The sequence below is a fragment of the Carya illinoinensis genome, chromosome 10 (genome assembly GCF_018687715.1).
Source record: "Carya illinoinensis cultivar Pawnee chromosome 10, C.illinoinensisPawnee_v1, whole genome shotgun sequence".
In the NCBI taxonomy this organism is placed as follows: domain Eukaryota; kingdom Viridiplantae; phylum Streptophyta; class Magnoliopsida; order Fagales; family Juglandaceae; genus Carya; species Carya illinoinensis.
Genome location: NC_056761.1, coordinates 23,488,881 through 23,509,199, shown reverse-complemented (window position 1 = coordinate 23,509,199; position 20,319 = coordinate 23,488,881).

Below are 20,319 nucleotides of genomic sequence, written 5' to 3'. Positions count from 1 at the left end.
CTCCCACACTTAGCATTTTCTTCACTCATTTTCGAGAGCAAACCGAGCAGGCTAGAGAGAAAAATATTCTAGGCAATTTTGCTTCTTGAATTTCCAGCCCTTGTAAGTATTTTCTTTGGCTCTAATCTCTTCCATTTTTTTAAAATAATGAGTTTAGTTTACTTGGGTGTGTGTTGGTAAATTTTTCTTGGAGATTTGTTCAATGAAACTTGGTGTTGATGGTGGAATTGTGATTGCAATGAATGTTGGGAGTTTTGTGTTATTTTGATGAAAAGTTGTGTAGATCTTGGTTTGATGAAGTGTTAACATCATTGTTTTTAATTTCGCACCGTACTGGCCGATACAGCCCATTGGTCCGATACAGAAATTGTACCTGTTTCATACCGGTCCAAATACCGGCTGATATTTCGACCCGTGCCAGCCGGTATTTCGGCCCTTATTTTTTTTTTTCATTTCTTTAAACTACAAGCTCATTTTTTTACTTCAATTCAAACCAGTCTATTTATAATTTATATATATATATGTATTTATGTATAATTTATTCATATATAAATTATTATTTTGGAATATAATTAATATATATTTATATATATAATTTATTCATATATCGACTATCCCGAAACGGTACCGGTACGGCATCTGGTACGGTATATAAATTATTATATGCAAAACATTGGTTAACATTATTATATGCAAGTTTGTGGTTTTATTCAAAGCATGTCAGGATTTTATAAAATAGTTTTGAATGATTTTTGAAGTAGTTGAAATAGATTGGTTTAAAATGAGTTGTTGTTGGTTTAGTTGGTGATTTTAGCTTTAGGACCTCGATTCAATGGTTATGATGTTCGTAAATCATGTTTTTAAAGCTTAAATCTATAGGTTAAGAATGAGTTTTTAAAGATTTATGACTTAGATCTTTGTTGGATTGTTGATTTACATGCAAGAGATTGATTTTAAACATGACATAGAAGCTCTTGGGTTTGATGTTGGTTTTGATGAAATTATTACTATGACATGCTAGATTTGATATTTAGATCAAGTTAGAACTTGAATGTGAGGTATATTGTTTTGTTATTTCAAGATTTGTTGTAACGCTCCGGTCCCAAAGGTCCAGGGAGTTAGCTCATGTCATCTAAAACCGTCTCTCGTGTCATAATTATATATACTCAAAAAACTCCATCAAATATAAATTTACTTGTTCAAACCAAATATATATGTTCCAACACAGGGACATTAGATATAAACATCAACATAATAAAGTAAAACATCCATAAGGCCAAAAAAAAAAATATCCATGTCTCAAATTACCCAATTCATCAAAAAATAATAAAGCTACTAAATATGACTCTCCAATAATTACTTGTACCTTTTGGCACTTATTCATTTACGATCATCAAATCTCACTTATGCTCCATAATCTTGATCGTCGTTTGAAATATTCTAAAGTTATCTAAAAAATATTATAGAGATAAAGAGTGAGTTATTAACAACTCAGTAAGCAGAGAACTTATATTAGTATGTAAATATGAGCATTAATAGATTTTAGAGTGTAAAACAAAACTTTTTTATGTGAACCCGTGGGAAGAGAATCACCCACAATTGATTTGAAAACTCACCCAAGAAAGCCAAACTCAAGTCTATGGATGGGGAATCTAGACCCGTTGAGAACTCGTTTCAAGAACATAGATTATATTAAAATCTAGACCTGTTGAAGAACCATCTCAAGAACTCAGATTACAAAGAAGGAACGCCATAAATGTTATAATTTACCTTTGATAAGTTCAAAAGTTCAAGAAAAACAAGAAGAGATAACTCAACTCACAATGAAAATTCTATATTGTCTGCCTTTCTCAAATGAGGCTACAAGTGGTTTAAATAAACCATCCCAAAAAATCCTAGTGAATAGTACTGCAAGTAGTGTAGCATGAACAATGATGCACTACAGTAACTTCTAAAATCCTAGTTTAAATAAAATAATAACTTTCCAAATAAGCCATTGGACAAAATACAATATCTTCCCAAAAACTCTAGTTTATTAGAAATAAGACATGTGTGGGCTGGACATCTCCAAACCCAATTATTCTAGACTAATTCCTATGACTAAAAAAATAAGCTCTTTTAATGAAATAAACAAATCCAAGGCCTTCAATAATATTAGGCCCAAGTCATGTCTTTCATAACTTGTTGTATCACATAAATGAAATTGGATTTTCTTCCTTTAAGCCCATCTTGAATGTTGGGCTCTTACTAGACACGTCTCAAGTGAATTGCACTAATATTTGTATTGCTTCCTTGCTCTTCCTAGCTCTCAATCATGTATTACCCTATCTGGAATTTGCAAAGGATTTCTAAGGCTTGGTCCACCTTAGAGTCCATCATTCCCTCTCTTTTCAAAAGAATTCAACCTCGAATCTCCACCTGCATCAAACGGAAAAATATCAGAAACATTGAAAATAGCAGAAATATGGTACTTACCTAGAAGATCCACTTGATATGAATTATCATTAATTTTTTCAAAAATGTGAAAAGGTCTATCCAAGCCACTCCTATCATCAACGAGCAAAAACATCAATGCTAAAGGAGTAAGTGGATTAAAACCATATACAATTTCAAGATGAGAATAAAAAATGGTAGTATGCATGGTCCTATTACATGCAAACTCTAACAAAGGAAAACGATACTCCCACAAATGTTCATTCAACAAGTCAATGAAAGGCAAATGATACTCCCGTAAATGTTCATGAATCACATCTAATGTGATGATCCGCTTTTGCGTGTATTTTCACTGAAGGGTTGTTTTTATTTTAAATAATATATTAGTTTATTTATTTTAATTTATTGCATTTTAAAATTTATTTTTAATTTATTTGAGGTGGTGTTTAATTTATTTTAGTCGTTTTATGGTTTTTAATCTCGTTTCGGCGGATTTGTTTTGTTTTCCCGGAATGAGGATTGGACCTCATTTCTTTCCTACATCTCTTTTTCCCTTTTTCCTTTTTTCTGTTTTCTTTTTTTTCTTTCTTTTCTTTCTCTCTTCTCTCTCTCTCTCTCTCTCTCTCTCTCTCTCTCTCTCTCTCTCTCTCTCTCTCTCTCTCTCTCTCTCTCGTCGTAACCCAGCTCAGCCCCTCAACCCGCCGCCGTGCGGCACACCGCCCCCACCGGTCGAAGCCTCTCCCTCCGGTGCACCACCCCACCGAATCTCAGCCCCATCCGGCCAGCCGTTTGGCCGGAAAACGCCCTTTAAGCCCCACGGATTTTGCCCCGATCCGCCGCCGTCGCTCCACCTCCGGCCACCACCTCTTCACCACTTCATCACCAGTCCCTTGCCGTCCTAACCCACCCATTTCCGGCCCCTAATAGCCACCGGAACAGCTCCCACGAGCTAGCTTTCCATTTTGGAAAATTCGGCCTCCCTCCACCGTTTTCGCCGCCACCCACGGCCAACCACCACTTCCAATAGCTTCATAATCATCATTAGACCATTCCCTATCAATCCCAAGCCTTGGTTTGTCCCCGTTCAAAAGTGGGTATTTTACAACCCACGGCCGAAGTGAATTTTCACTATTACGTTACTTTTTCTCCGCCGTTTGCAATGCCGCAAGCTTTCTAAAAATACCATATAGCACTGTAAGTATTTTCCAAACCCTATTTTCAGATTTAAATATATATTACTCATTCAATAATTTTATATGCTGGTTGGTTGATTCCGGACTGAGTCCGAGGAGTTCGGGGCTCGGATGGATGGATGATGGAGTTGCTTGTTTTATTAATTTATGTTGGTTGGTTATTTTTGTGCATTGATATTGCATTTACATGGTGCATGCACGTGTGTTTTTGTTTAATTGAGAAAAGCCTGTTTATTGGTGTAAGTGGACTTACGGGTGCGTGTGTATCACGACCCCAAGTCGGGATGGGGTATTATCTCGGTGGAGCTCCTCTGGTCACTCGGGAGCATAATAAACTGAGTGATGTCCCCTGGGTTGTCGCTGGGCGACGACGGGAGCGGGGGCTAGGGGATGTTTGGCTACGAACGCACCGGGCGCAGAACCGGGCATCGCTCTACGCACCGACTCCGTGGCCCTTCGCTGGCGAGGGCTAGAGGATGCTTGGCTACGAACGCGCAGGGCGCGGAACTAGGCATCGCTTGTTAGGTGTCACATGCGTGGTGGTACTCTGCGGTGTGGCACTGGAGCCAGGGTGTGCGGATGACCCCTAGGGGAGGTCATGGTGTATACGGATAAACTGGATAATGGTTTGAGATGGATATGGGCCAAATATGACTTTTGGCATGATATTTGGAAAGGATATGTTTTTGGGCCAAATGGGATTTTTGGCGTGCGTGGAAAAGTATGTTTTTATGTGTTTGCGCTTTAGCATCACTTCATGCATATTGTTTGAGTTCTATATGCTTTTATCTGGTGGTGTTTGGATTTTACTTACCTGCGGTACCATTTTTGGTTCTGTAGATTTTGGTGCAGGATTCGAGGAGGAGGAGGAGGCTGAGCCCGAGGATGCGGCTCCGCCGGAGTTTTGAGTCGAAGTTATGCTTTATAGTTTGGTTTAAAACTATATTTGTGTTTTTGTAATATTTTATTTATGTATGTTTTAAACAGCTTATTTTATGCTAAGAAAAATTCTGGTACTTAATTGTGACTTTCGTTATCCGCTGCGTGTTTCTTCGTGCACATATGTTGCTTTTGCACACACTTGGCACTCGTCGATAGGGTGGTGACCCGGGTTGTCACTATCCGGACGTCTCGATTTCCCCGTGTCTGTGCGTGGGGATTTGGGGGCGTCACATCTAAAGTCTTTCTTACACCAAAATGACAACTCTGATTATATGCAACCTCAATGAATGACAAATAATATTCCCACAAACGTTCATACAACACGTCAATGAATGGCAAATGATACTACCACAAATGTTCATGCAACACATCAATGAATGGTAAATGATACGCTCAAAAGTGCTCATGTAACACGTCTAAAATCTTCATCACACCCAAGTTAACCAACAAACTACCTCCACCTCCATGTCTATCACACACAAGCAACTCATGCATAAAACTAGTAGGCACACAAAGTCTTTTCTCTCTAAACAAGTATCAATCTTTATAGAACTTATCAAACGATGTTTTCTCACATACTCCACACACACTAGCAAAGTCATAATCATTAGCATGTAATTTCTTTTCATATTCAAATATCAATAACTTTGCATGTAAATTAAAGATAAGGACATACCTTCTTATTAATGTATTAATCAGAAAAATTTTCCTCACTATGTATGTATGTGATTAAATGAGGAAAAGTCTCAAGACAGTCCTCTCACTTAGCATGCATTCTAGTCAACAACTTACCTTATTCATTCAAGTATGTCAAGGACTCATGTTCTTCAAAGAGAGGTTGGTTAGTAATTGTCGCATCAGGTACAAAATCAATGTAATGCTCTATCTTTCTAATAGGTGGCAATTCACTAAACACACCACTAGGAATCACAACTTTATATCCCTGCAATAAAAAACAACAACACTAGGCAAAGAGTCGTTAAATTCATTAGTATAAAAGCTTGCCTTAGCATAAAAACTCACTTTTATTTTTCCTTTTCTCTCTACAATCTATCTTTCTTTTTTATCTCGTGGCTCCACTCTTTTTTCTTGACTCTCAGCCACCTCTCTATTTTCTTTTTCACTCTCTCAGTCCCTCTTTCTCTTAATGTTTCTGCCTCATTCTCTTTTTTCTTCTCACTCTCTCTTTCCATTTCACTTTTTTTTTTCACTCATCTTTTTTTGAAATCTCACTCTCTTTTTCATTTTCACTCTCTTTGTTTATTTCACTCTTTCTTTTTTACTCAATCTCACTTTTACTCTTTCTTTTTGGCTCACTTTCACTTTTCAGCTTCAGTTGGTCCTCATGGACCTGTGTTGGAGTTAAGGAGCAAGTTTGATTGTTTTTCCATCCTTTTCAAAACTATACATATTCCTGAAACCATCATGGATCACTCTTTTATCACACTGCCACGGCCTCCCCAACAAAATATGGCCACCATGCATAGGCACTACATTACAAAGCACCTCATCCTTGTACTTTCCAATTGAAAAAGAAACTAGCACTTGCTTATTTAGCCTAACCTCCCCACAATCATTCAACCACTGCACTTGTATGGTCTAAGGTGTTTCAAGGTAGGTAAATTCAATTTCTCAACTAAAGTAGTGATAGCCACATTAGTGCAACTCCCTCATCAATGATCATACTACATATCTTGTTGTTGATTTAGCATCTAGTATGAAAAAAGTTCCCTCTCTGCTGCTCTGTATCATCTATTTTAATTTGTGCATTGACAGCACATCTGGCAATAAGAGACTCACCATACTCTTCATATTCATACTCATTCTCAATACTACTAGACTCACGTCTCCTCCTATCTCTCATACCTTACAAATTTCTAATTACTGCACATCATTGATCCATTCTATCCCTCACTTCGCCCAATGCCAAATTCAACCTTTCAGACTTTTGTTGCATGGACTGCAACACAAAGTATGAATTATCTACCATCCCCTTCAGTGATGTGTGAGATATCGTAATGCATTGCACAAAAGAATATTAGTAGTAAAAACCTCACACACTCCCTTAAGTGTTTACGCTCGAATAATGGCACTTCACTCGTGTTTCACTCTTAATTGGCTTTTTCCCAATAATGATCTCACACTCTTGCCTTTTACTTCAAGAGTTTTCCCACTCAAGTTTTTTAAGAACTAATTGGACTCAATCAAGACAATACAACCCTTGTTTTATTCCAACTAATAATTAGGTCTAAAAAACAAAAACAAAAAACAAGGAAGGAATAAAATGACACGAGACTCAAAGAAATTATACGATGGAAAGAGTAATTACAAAACAATGTACCAACTAGAAAGATGTATTCGGCCCATTTGATGATAAATTTCAATCAATGCCAAATACTCAATTTTCAGATTGTAAGTATTTCAAACAACTATATCCAAAATCCTTTTCTTTCTCTTCTTTCTTTTTTTTTTTTTTTGAATTTTTTTTATTTTCCTTTCTTTTCTTTTCTTTTCTTTTGCTACCAATTCAATCACAAACAACAATCTTCAATTGTGATATCAAACAATTGAATTCAAACACGTAAACATTGACAAGGGAATAATGAAACCCCAGATGAGGAAGAACACAGCAGCCCTAATAAGATGGAATTTCTGCAATTTTTTTTTTTTGATAAGTAATGCAAAAATTAAAAGATAGAATCAGACCTGATTGGAAACCGAGTTCTAAATACCAAATGATGTGAACCCGCAGGAAGAGAATCTCTTGAACCCACAATCAATTTGAAAACTCACACAAGAAAGCCAAACTCAAGTCTATGGATGGAGAATCTAGACCCGTTGAGAACTCATTTCAAGAACCTAAATTATATTAAATCTAGACCTGTTAAAGAACCATCTCAAGAACCCAGACTACAAAGGAGGAACGCCACAAAACTTGTGATTTAAGAAAAACAAGAGGAGATAACTCAACTCACAATGAAAATTTCATATCGTCTGCCTTTCTCAAATGAGGCTACAAGTGATTTAAATAAACTATCCCAAAAAATCCTAGCGAATAGTGTCACTCATACTGTAGCGTGAACAGTGTTGTGCTACAGTAACTTTTAAAACTCTAATTCAAATAAAATAATAACTTTCCAAATAACCCCTTGGCCAAAATACAAGGCCTTCTCAAAAACTCTAGTTCATTAGAAATAAGACATGTATGGGCTGGACATCTTCAAACCCAATTATTCTAGACTAATTCATATGAGTAAAAAATAAGCAATTTTAATGAAATAAACAAGTCTAAAGCCTTCAATAACAATATGTCCAAGTCATGTCTTTCATAGCTTGTTGTATCACATGAATGAAAATGGATTTTCTTCCTTTAAGCCCATCTTGAATGTTGGGCTCTTACTAGACACATCCCAAGTGGATTGCACCAATGTTTGCATTGCTTCCTTGCTCTTCCTAGTTATCGATCCTATGATTGCCTCATCTGGAATTTGCAAATGATCTCTAAGGTTTGGTCCACCTTAGGGCCCATCACTTTTACTCTCAAAATGCAGAATCAGAAACATGTTATCAAATTATTAGTGTGAAATTTTTAGAAAACATTCTTATTCAAAAATCCTTTAGCATATCATAATCTAAGACATTATCTTCATATCATATCAGAGCATCACATCAGAATGGAGACCATGTTTAAATCCCATGGTTGGGTTATAAAGCACTATTATACCTGTGGCAAGGCCTTAATAGAAACAGATCATAAACAAAATAGAATGAAATACAGATATAGAATCATAAAGTCATGTCAAAGGTTTTCAAATGCCACATTAAATCAAAATAGAGTACTAAATAGATTTAGATCATTTCACTTATTCAAAAATAGATTCAAAACGTCTTCACTTAATCAACACAAAACTATTCAAATCTCATATTTGCTCTTTTTCACAGTTTAGAAAGAGAATGATAAAATAGGCTCATGTCTACACAATCATGACAGAAAAATACTACCTTCTTATATAAAGTTTTATGAGTAATGCAGAACACATTACTGAGATTATTTTTACATTTCTTTTTAAAACAAACATTCATATTTTCAAAATCAACCTCAATCCTTTTCTTTTATGTAAAGTCTAGTATAGGAACCCGCTTACCTAGACTTTTTACTTCTCTGAGTTTTTCCCACAACTGTGCCAAATGACTCTGAATTTATATAAGAGGAGCAATGGTTGACTCTCCAACTTCTGTAAGCTAATGTGAAAGGTGAAACAATTCAAATTCCACTATGCGTACGCACGGCATAGCGTGAAGAAGAAGAAACCATCTGACAACCATCATTGTAGAATAGAAAAAATGATCATCACCTATAATAACCCGAACTTGGCTAAGCATGGTTCATCGTTATTTATAGTGGCCATATCATTTTAAGGGCCTTAGTGTTTTAAGTGAAGAAGAAGCCTTTGAAATTTTAGTGTGAAACTTAAGCCCAAGAGAGAACTAGCCCTAGAATGCTAGTGTAATTAGGCCCTACAAGAAAGCCTAAGTCCAATAGTCCAAAACCCATGACCCAACCCTTTGTCACTAGTGCCATGTGTTTTGAATATGAGGCACTATGTATCTAGTCAGGTTAGTGGATTAGGGGGGGGGGGGGGGGGGGGAGAAAAGTATGGGAAAGCCAAGGGATGGCTTGCATGCCTACCCTAGTGGGATTGACACTTGTCCTACATGCATGAGGCTTCTAAAAGAAGGAAATGACAAGATGACCTAGGGAAGACTAAGGGACAATCGGCCAAACCCCAGCCACACGCCTACACATTTTGGTTTGACACAATTTTTACTTTCCATGTTGATGCGATGGAGAAGAGAGTCTAAGAAAGATTAAAAGTAGATTTTCTAGGTGATTTGCATGGAAAAACTGAAGGGACATAAGGGGATTTTGAATTTCTTATCTTTCACTCAAGATATTGTCAGATTTTGCTAAGTGTCAACCATGCCATGAGTTTCTAGAATATTTGATGAAGAGACATTTGGACAATGGACTAATTTACCCTTGTAATTTTGGCCACCACTAGTCTAAGCACAACCATCACTTGCCACTTGTCACTAAGTTTCTAATTTGGACAATGGAACATGAAGAGTCATCTTGAGAAGATGAAGCAACAAGAAGAAAGGGGAGAGAGAGAGAGTGGGCAGCATAGGTAAGGCACACGCGTATGCCACTTGTCACTCATGCCAAGAGATTACTTGTTGGGAAAAGGAAGAGGCATAAGTCATTTTACACAAATACCCTTGAAGAATATTCATATGTTTTAGAAGAGGGAAGGGCATAAAAGGAAAGAAGTGGATTTTGGCCAAAAAGGGGACATCTACACGCCACCCATGCTTGCCCATTCCCAATGCACTCCAATGAAGGAGTACCAAGATGCTAACTCAGCAATGGAGAAGAGGGAAGAAGAAATCTATGCACTTGGCACTCATGCTAGGGTTTTGGAGGCAAACAAGAGGGAAGATGAAGGGACCAAGTATAAAAGCAAAGAAGTACACGCCTATGGGCTTTTCCTCTTGCCCATTTTCGAATTTTCATATGCCCTCATCCTTTCCAAACCATTCTCACACTTTCAATTGAAGGTTCCCACGCTTTTTCACGTGTTCTCTCAGACCAAATGAGGGAAGTTTATTCAAGAAGTAGTTTTGGCACCTTCAAGAGAGAGACCAAGGTAAGACACGGTTTCTCTTAGTTCTTGCACTAGCTCTTCATCATTCTAACTCAAAGATGAGATTCAAATCTCAAAAGAGTTCAAAAATTGTGAAACACACACGTGAAGTCAATTGGTGGAAGGTGTTCAGCCTTCCTATTTTCGACCCCCAACATGTATTCTTATCCTATTTTGAGTCTTGTATGAATTTATAAGTGAGGCAAAGGGTTTCTTGACTAAAAACCCTAGAGGCCAAAATTTGTAACCCTAGAAAAACCCTCACACACTCAAGAACATGAATTAGGGTCTTGAGATACTCTTTCTAATGGGTTTTATTTTAAATTACAGCTTGCTTTTCAATTCATTTTGTGGCTTTTTGTAAGTATACACTCAACTTGTTCTTGGTTAATACACATATATACTTATGTAGATCCTTTTGTTTGTTTCTATTATTTGGTTGTTATTTCTTGTTTGTTTGTTGAATACTTTTACATGAACTTGGAATACGAATATGGAAGGAATAACATGATTCGGTGCAAGATAAAAATGGCAAGAATGTCCTTTGCATGTTTTGGTTTTAAGAAAAATAATGTTGTTAATTTGAGGAACTTGGAGTTTCGGCTATATCATGTCTTGGTAGTTTTTGATCTTGTTCAAATGCTATGATTTTATATTTTGATTTACTATGCTTTGATTTCTAAGCAGTATGGTTGAGTTTAGAGTACGTTTAAGTGATGATCTTCCATGTTCTTGCACCTCTAAGTTTTGGCCAAAGCTAGATTTCATAGCTACATGTTTGTGTTTTAACATCTTGTGAGTTCTATGTTATCATGCCATGAATTGAACATGTTATGCTTGGTTATTTCATGCATGGTATCTAATATCTCATATGTCAAGTATAAGCATGCATATCTTAAGTCTCATGTCATATGCATTTGAGAGAAATGTTTTTCAAAAGAGATGTGTTTTTAAAAATGTTTTGAGATAAAATGAGTCTAAAAGTTTTATCACGCCCACAAGTGCTAGGGCGGGAGAGTGTCCTAGTGGAACTCTTCTGTCCACTTTGAAAGGGGTCAGTGTATAAGTCAAAGTTCAGTTTTGAGTCATATGTCAAGTACATGTCCATGCACGCATTGCATAATATACCTTTGTATGCTTGTGCTAACTATTGTATGATGTGTGTTTACTTGTTGAGATTTTTTGAAATCTCATTGTGGTAGTTTTCACTACAATTCCCCTTCTAGAATGGTAAAAGCTGTAGTAAGATTTGAAGGAGACGCGGACGGCCAAGCGAAAGAGAGCAGCACCTCCTCCAGAAAGGATCGTGCCTAAGAGGGACATAAGTAGGATCGAGCCCTCCATTTTGGAGCATCTTGAGGCTATAGATTGGGAGATCACTTGGATACTTCAGTTTGTTGAGGAGTCTTGGCGACTCAATAATAGGGACAAGGATCGTGCATTGGAGAAGCAAGTGAAAGATGAGCCCTCATGATGATGGAAAAAAAAAAAGAGAGAATTTGGAACCCCATTTCCCATAAGAGGAAATGTTTTGATATTTTGAGACTTAACGTATTTTGGAAGAAGGTCCCGTGTTTTTGGGAGATTAAAACTCGTTGCTATATTTTGATGACTATGTTTCTTATGGATGATTTGATAATGTTTGGGAAAAAGTTTTAAGGTATAGTACCATGTGCTATGCAATTGCCTACGGCATTGCATAATATACCTATTATTATTTTTCACTGCATGTTTATTGCATACTGCTAGTATAACTAGGAGCATTGCATGTTATCTATCATGTACGAGAAGTATGTAGCCTTATGTTACATGTCTTGGCATTTCAGTCATCTTCCGATCCCAAGCAAGGGCTAGGATTGCCACATCATCGAGTATCGAGATCCAATCTTCGAGAACTGCGTCAGAGAAATTAGGAAGTGGAGTATGACATGTTGAATCGTGTGGCAAGAACGGGCATAGAGACACAACACATGGAAGGATCAAGGGGCAATGGTGTCATCACACCTCAGCCAGCCAAGTATGATGCTACAAGTAGCGATGGGAAGAAAGGGAAGAAGGAAAAATTTCCATTGGCCTAACTCGATGAGAATTGGAGGGGTAACTATTATGGAGTTTTTCCCCTAGTCCCAAAAGGCCCAGTGGCCCAGCCCAATACCCAGGGGCCTTACCAATCGAGCCACCTATTAACCCAACTAGAGGGCTCTCGACCAGTATAAACCAAATTCGAGGCCTTGGAGCAAAGGGAAATCCACTACCAAGGAAGCACAGAAAATCTGCCCCTACGAAAAAGGAAGAAGAACATGCCATCTCGACATGACTAAACTCTAAGACAAAGACGAGGGTTACGCTGCATTAAATGCACTCAGCAGAGGATCACACCATATTAAATGCATTCCCTAGAGGGCCACACGGCATTAAATGAGTATGGTGAATGGGACTTCGAAAGGACACCCCTCCCTCTAGCTGCAGGGCATGGCTGCTTGACCCTTGAAACTAGGTATAAAAGGGAACCCCAGGTATCGAAAGGGGGTTACGCTCTACGTACTCGTTACACTCTAAATTCTTTATGCTCTTACTACTCTCTTGCACATTTGCTACGAGTATTACTAACTTTGACATTGGAGGCTCCCTCAGCCACCCAAGGGCCACCACCCCTCTCTGTGTTTACAGGCCCAAGACTGAAGACCTAGACTGCCAAGGGATCGGTCCAAAGGCATACGAAATACAACATTAACAGTGGTGCTATCTATGGGATCTTAGAAATTTTTGCATGTCCTTTGTATGCCTATGAGAAACCGTTTTCATACAGTTCAAGACCAAGATGAGGCAACATCAACAAACATAGAAGCTAGACTAGCAGCAATTGAATAGCTGGTAGAGAGGCTGACCACTAAGGTGAGTGTCCTCCAAGGAGAAAACTAGGCTCTCTAGAATAACGCCCAAGAACCATTGTAGGATGAAGAACCCAATAACAGTAAGTATCATGGGTCTAGAAACGCTAGGGGAGACGACGACAAAGATGAAGAAGGGAAGAACATGTAGAATGAACTACGCAACCTTAAGGGGAATTATGAGGAGATGGTGAGGAAAATGGGCACCTCGACGTCAGTAGACTAGCTGCTCCTCAACACAGGCTTGCCGTAAAGTGCCGAAGTAATGGCGGTACCCCTACTGCCAAAGTTTTGGGTCCGCCCTATGGAGATGTATGAAGGGACTCGGGACCTGATTAAGCAATTTGAAACCTTCAAGGTAGACATGACTTTACATGGTTTCCCAGGAGAAGTGGCCTGTAGAGCCTTCCTGTTAACCTTGAAGGGACTTAAGGGACTAGCAAGGGTGTGGTTCGACTCCTTGGCACCTGACTCTATAAAAGTTTTTGGGGAGCTAACCTGTCTATACCTCACGTAGTTCACGGAGAGTAGGAGAAGAAGGCACCATGCAGCATTCCTACTCACCATCAAGTACGGAGAGGATGAGAGCCTAAAAGCGTACTTGACCAAGTTCAACAAGGAGCCCATGACGGTGGAGGACTAGGATGAGAAGATCACCCAGGCAACGCTCCTATGGGGAGTGTGGCCCTGGTCCCCATTCATGGCAAAGCTGGCCAAGAGAACCCCACCACCCAGTGGAAGTTCATGGATGAAGCTGATAACTTCAACAACTCTAAGGACATGCTCCCTGGCTTGACCAAGCCAAGGAAGAAGGAGTTAAAGCATGTGGACGAGAAGGGAAAGCCTCAACTAGGGGTCCTACTCGCGAGAAGGAAGAAAGGATGCCGCGTGACAAACGAAAGGAGGAGCCCTCCTCGAAGAGTGTAGGGTACCAACTAGACCATTCAACCATCGCCATCCAAAAGGATGAGCGCCAACCCACCGAGAAGGACAACCGGTCAACAGGCTGCTACTGCACCTACCACCAATCGACCACCCACAACACAAACGACTGCCCTTCCATGCGGGAAAAAGGAAACTAGATAGATTGGGCAGCACCAAGATATCCCCCTTTCCGACAAGAGGAACAAGTGTGGAGGAGGCGGTCAGGAGAAAGGAGCCCCGATAAGGGCTATAGGCAAAGGAGAGTGGAAAGCCTGCAAGAAGGGAAGCCGAGCGAAGACCTCCACGTGGTTCCCCTAATTGTTGTGCCTAGAAATACCCCTAATAGGGAAAATCAGAACCATAGCGGGGGGAGTCATCAGTAGAGGAGCGATCTCCTCTAGGAGGAAGGCACACATTAGGAAGGCCCGATACCGAGAGGTGTACTCGGCAGCATACCGCCGAACAAAGTACAGGAGAAGCAAACCTGCACCCATAATCTTCTTTAGGGAGGATGATGAGGAGGGAGTCCTCTACCCGCACGACAACGCTCTAGTGGTGACCATGTTAATCACCAACGTCATCACGAGGAGAATTCTCATCAACAATGGCAGCTCTGCAGACATACTGTTCTGGGAAGCGTTTATATGCATGGGAATAGACACTACCTGACTCCAACCAGCACCAATGTTGCTCAAAGACTTCTCTGGAGAGACAATCAAGCATGCTTGGATGATCAACCTATCTGTCCTGACAGGTAGTGCTTCCTACACGGCTCTCATTATGGTCAACTTCCTAGTTGTGAAGGTCCCATCCTCTTACAATGCTATCATCAGCCGACTAACCCTCAGCAAGTTCAAGGTGATCACTTCCACTTACCACCTGAAGATGAAGTTCTCGACTACTCAAGGGGTAGGAGAAATCTACAGAGAACAGGTCCTGGCGTGAGAGTGCTACATGCAAAAGTTGAAGCTGAAGGATGGTGGGGTTGCCCACGATGCACCCCCTCAACCCATTAAGACCAACAAGCAATGCAGGTATGTGCCACACATGAAGCCACAGCTAGCTTTTGTCGGAAACTCAACCTGCGATGGCTAGAGAAGGAGAGGAAAGCGTATATAGGAAAAGTGTAACAGCCTGTTAGGAATTCAATGGTATAATTTCTATAAGTTTTAGGAATCTCGTGAAAACTCTGTAAATTTTCATTAATCAACCATTCTCGTAGGTTTTAGTCTGTTAACATAGTTAGTGTTATCACTCATTATGGCGTCAAAAATGAAATTTTAATTAATTAAGATAGTTAGAAGTGTCAAAAGGCGTTATGGTCTACGCCATTAAACTTAGTTGATTATTTAAGAGTTTATGGCGTAATAATCATATTTTCATATTTTTGGACAAAACGCCTATTCAAAATTGTGTTTTTATTTTTAGGAGCACTTCAAAATTGAATTTTGATAAATGAATTTCACTGTTAAGTTTGTATGAATATTTAAGATTTTACAGTGCAAAATTTATTCTTCACTTTGCACTAAATAGTAACCTTAGTAATCGCACCAAGTGCAGTGTTTTCAAAATCATAATGTAAAATGTTCAAATTAGGTTAGAGAAGTTTTATTTGGACATTTGGCAAAATCTTAGCTAGACATGGTGAATAGTATTTTATACTTGACACAAAGAGGAACCATTGGATGGATTGTGAAGGAATCAAAGCGTGAGATCATCCCACCAAAGCAAAACCCTATTCCATTCGACCGACCAGATTATGCCGAACCAAAGAGGATTTCAACCTTAGTAAAACCCTAACTGGTTGGAGTTCAATTGAAACTCCAAAAGCATGGTTGAAACCAAAACCCTAAATAGTTTTCTCCACCCATATAATACGTGTGTTCCACAACAATTAAGGCACATGTGTTAACGCACTCATAGCTAGTGTAGATAGTTGTATTGTGATATGATAATTGGTAGGGATGCATGGCTTAAGGCATCAATATGGTCACATTTATTCTATTAAATGAACAAGATTCCAAGTTCATGTTTTTCACGTTCATGTACATCCTCATGCAGTTAAGTTATGATTAAGTTCATTTTCATTATTAAATCCTGGTAACCCCATGAGATAAGACTATGCTATCATGGAAACCCCATGAGATATGACTATACTATCATGGTAACCCTATGAAATAAGATTATGCTATCATAGTAACACCACAAGACAAGAATATAGTGGTAATTCCATGAGACAAGAATATGTTTCAACTCCATGTTATGATCAAGTTCACATTCATGTTATGGTATGTTCACGTTCATGCTATGTTTCAAGTTCACATTCATGTTATGTTATGTTCACGTTCATGTTATATTTCAAGCCCATGTTATGTAATGTTCATGTTTATGTTATGTTTCGAGTTCACCTTCAAGTTGTGTTATGTTCACATTCATGCTATATTTCAAGTTCATGTTCATGTCATGTTATGTTCAAGTTCATGCTCATGTTATATTATGTTCACGTTTATGCTATGTTTCAAGTTTATGTTCATGTTATGTTATGTTTATGTTCATGATATATTTCACATTCACATTCATGTTATGTTATGTTCACATTCATGTTATGTTTTAAATTCACGTTCATGCTATGTTTCAAGTTTACATTTATATTATGTTATGTTTATGTTCATGCTATATTTCGAGTTCACGTTCATATTATGTTATGTTATAAGTTCACGTTCATGCTATGTTTCAAGTCCATGCTATATTTCAAGTTCACATTCATGCTATATTTCAAGTCCATATTATGTTCAAATTCAAGTCCATGTTATGTTTTAAGTTCAAGTTCATGCTATGTTTCAAGTCCACGTTATGTTTCAAGTTCACATCCATGCTATGTTTCAAGTTCATGTTCATGCTATGTTTTAAGTTCACATTCATATTATGTTCAAGTTCACGTTCATGTTATATTCATGTTCACATATTTCATGTTCATGTACTTTCTCATGCAATTAAGTTATGATTTAGTTCATTTTCATTATTAAATATTGGTAATCTCATGAGATAAGACTACGCTATCATGGTAACTCCATGAGATAAGACTACGTTATCGCAGTAACCCCATGAAATAAGACTATGCTATCATGGTAAACCCACAAGACAAGAACATTGTGGTAATTTCATGGGACAAGAATATGTTTCAAGTCTATGTTATGTTCAAGTTTACATTCATGTTGTGGTTTGTTCACGTTTATGCTATGTTTTAAATTCACGTTCATGTTATGTTATGTTTCAAGTCCATATTATATTATGTTCACGTTCATGCTATATTTCAAGTTTATGTTCAAGTTATGTTATGTTCACATTCATGCTATATTTCAATTTTACGTTCATGTTATATTATGTTCACGTTCATGCTATATTTCAATTTCACGTTCATGTTATATTATGTTCACGTTCATATTATATTCAAGTTCACGTTCATGCTATGTTTCAAGTTCACATTCATGTTATTTTATATTCACGTTCATGCTATATTTCAAGTTCACGTTTATGTTATGTTATGTTAGGTTCACATTCATGTTATATTTTAAGTTCACGTTCATGCAAATCCATGTTATATTTTAAGTTCACGTTCATGCTATGTTTCAATTCCATATTATGTTTCAAGTCTATGTTATGTTTCAAGTTCAGATTCATGCTATATTTCAAGTTCATGTTATGTTTCAAGTCCATATTATGTTCGAGTTCAAGTTCATGTTATGTATTAAGTTCACGTTCATGCTATGTTTCAAATCTATGTTATGTTCAAGCTCACGTTTATGCTATGTTTCAAGTTCACGTTCATGTTACGTTCAAGTTCACATTCATGTTATGTTCATGTTCATATCATGGCAAGTCAATTTTAGTTCACGTTTTAGTTCAAGTTATGTCAGTTATGCCATATTATATGTTAAGTTATACTATGCATACTTATGACTTTGATTATGCATTCATGCTTTTACTGCATGCATGCATCATTAACTGTAGAAGTTTTTTGTTAACTTACTGAAATTTATAATCAAATTTTACCGTGGTAGTTCCAATTACTTTTCCCACCAAATGATAGAGCTTATCTAAGGATCTAAAGGCAAACTATGAATCAACCAACTAAAAACGGTCAACTAGATGACAATATGATGTCAATGGATATCATATAGTAGTTATCTTAGTTTACTACTTATACTTATGGAGTTCAATCTCCAGTACTATTTGATTACAGCCATTTTATACTAGTGTTGTGATCATGGTTGTTTATCATGTCAATATGTGTGACGTATATTTCAAATATTTGTGATATTTTCAGTTTAGTGCATAGTATTGTTCAAGAAAAAAATAATTATACGTTGCGATTAATTCATAATGCTATATACATGTTATGAATATTGCATCTTATATGTCATAAACATGGGCAAATAACCTTGTGTTGCATGTTTTAACGCTTCAAATATCTGTCAGATCCCAAACAAAATTTGGGGGCGTCACAAAAAGCAAGGAGCAAACTAGCCCCCTAACAAATGTGTAAAATTCATTTTCTGCACTATGAACCCTATTAATAAAAGGTGTTAATTTTTTTTTCCAAGAATTCAATGTGTAAGATCAATGTCTCCACCAGCATTAATCCTCGACGATGAATGTCTCCACAATGTTAATCCTCACCAACTGCTTACCTCCCTACACGGTACCAAAGGGATAGGTGTAACTGCTTTATCCCTCCCGCAGCAGAGTGCAGGCCAGCCCTCGACTGCTCGACATTTACCTTCTTTGTGAATGTCGACAAGGTACGTCTAGCCCCCTGGCAACCCAGCCTCCTCCAAGGAGGAGAGCGACTAGCTTCTCAGCTGCCTGAATGAACTACCCCATCTCATCATGATGAAGAGTGAGTATAGCACTAGCCTGCCCTCACTTACCTTCTCTGTGGCGTCAACGGATGGGAACGGATCCAGTCACATACTGCTTGAACAGACTACCTATATGCGAGAGTCAACAGGTGGGTCAGCCCTCCCGATGACCCATCCTCCCCCACGGAAGAGAGCGGGCTGGGCTTCTCAGCCGCTCGAATGAATTACCCTATCCCATCACGGCTGAATTGCATACTAGCTACTCAACTGTCCGACATTACCTTCCTCGTAGGGTACCAAAGGGATGGATGCAATGCCTAAGGTTGCTTGATCTCTCTTGCAATGAAGTGCAGGCTAGTCCTCAGCTGCCTGACAACTTACCTTCCTCGTGGGGATTGACAAGCGAGAGCAGGTAAAGTCGCAAACTGCCTAATCCTTACCTCTCCGCAGGGCACCAAAGGGCATAATAAGCCAAAGGCTATCTCGACCCTCCTATAGGGGAGAGCATGTTAGGCCCTATGACCTCCCGAATACTTATCTCGACCTCTACCATGATAAAGAGTGGGCACAACACCAGCTTGGCCCTCACCTACCTTTCCCTTGGTGCCAACAAACGAGAACGGGTCTAGTCGCACACTGCCCAAACATACTATCTCCACATAAGGGATTGGTAGACTTAGCCCCGACTCAGTTTGACCTCTCCATAGAGGAGAGTGGGTCCGGTCCTGCGACTGATCGAATAACTTACCTCATCTCACCACGATGAAGAGTAATTTAGCTCTAAGGCTATCGACTAATTACCTCTCCCAAGGGGCCAAAGCGGAGGGTGTGGTTTGAGGCACCCCTAACCCTCCCTAGACGAAGTGTGGGCCAATCCCAAGACTACCCAACAAAACTTTAGAAAGGTCGTCTTCTCTGATGGATAACAACTTAAAGCTTCACCACGCATCAGCCAAACAGCTCAATTTAGCGAATGTCAATGATTATTTATACAATGGTTTGATTTCTACAGCATACTCAAGCCTCCATAGGAGTATTTGGGCAAGCCCAGCCTTACATGCCACTCAACCCCCTCTAGTCAAGTGCAAGGGTCAATAAGGCAAGCCTAGCCTTACATGCCGCTTAGCCTCCACAAGAGTATTTGGACAAGCCTGGTTTTACATGCCTCTCAACCCCCTCTTGCCAAGCGTGATGGTCAACGAGGCGAGTTCATGCCTAAATGCAGCTCGACCTCCATAGGAGTATTTGGGCGAGCCTGACCTTACATGCCGCTCAACCCCCTCTTGCCAAGCACAAGAATCAAAGAGGCAAGTTCATGCTTAAGTGCTGCTCAACCTCCACTGAAGTATTTCGGCAAGCTTACCCTTAC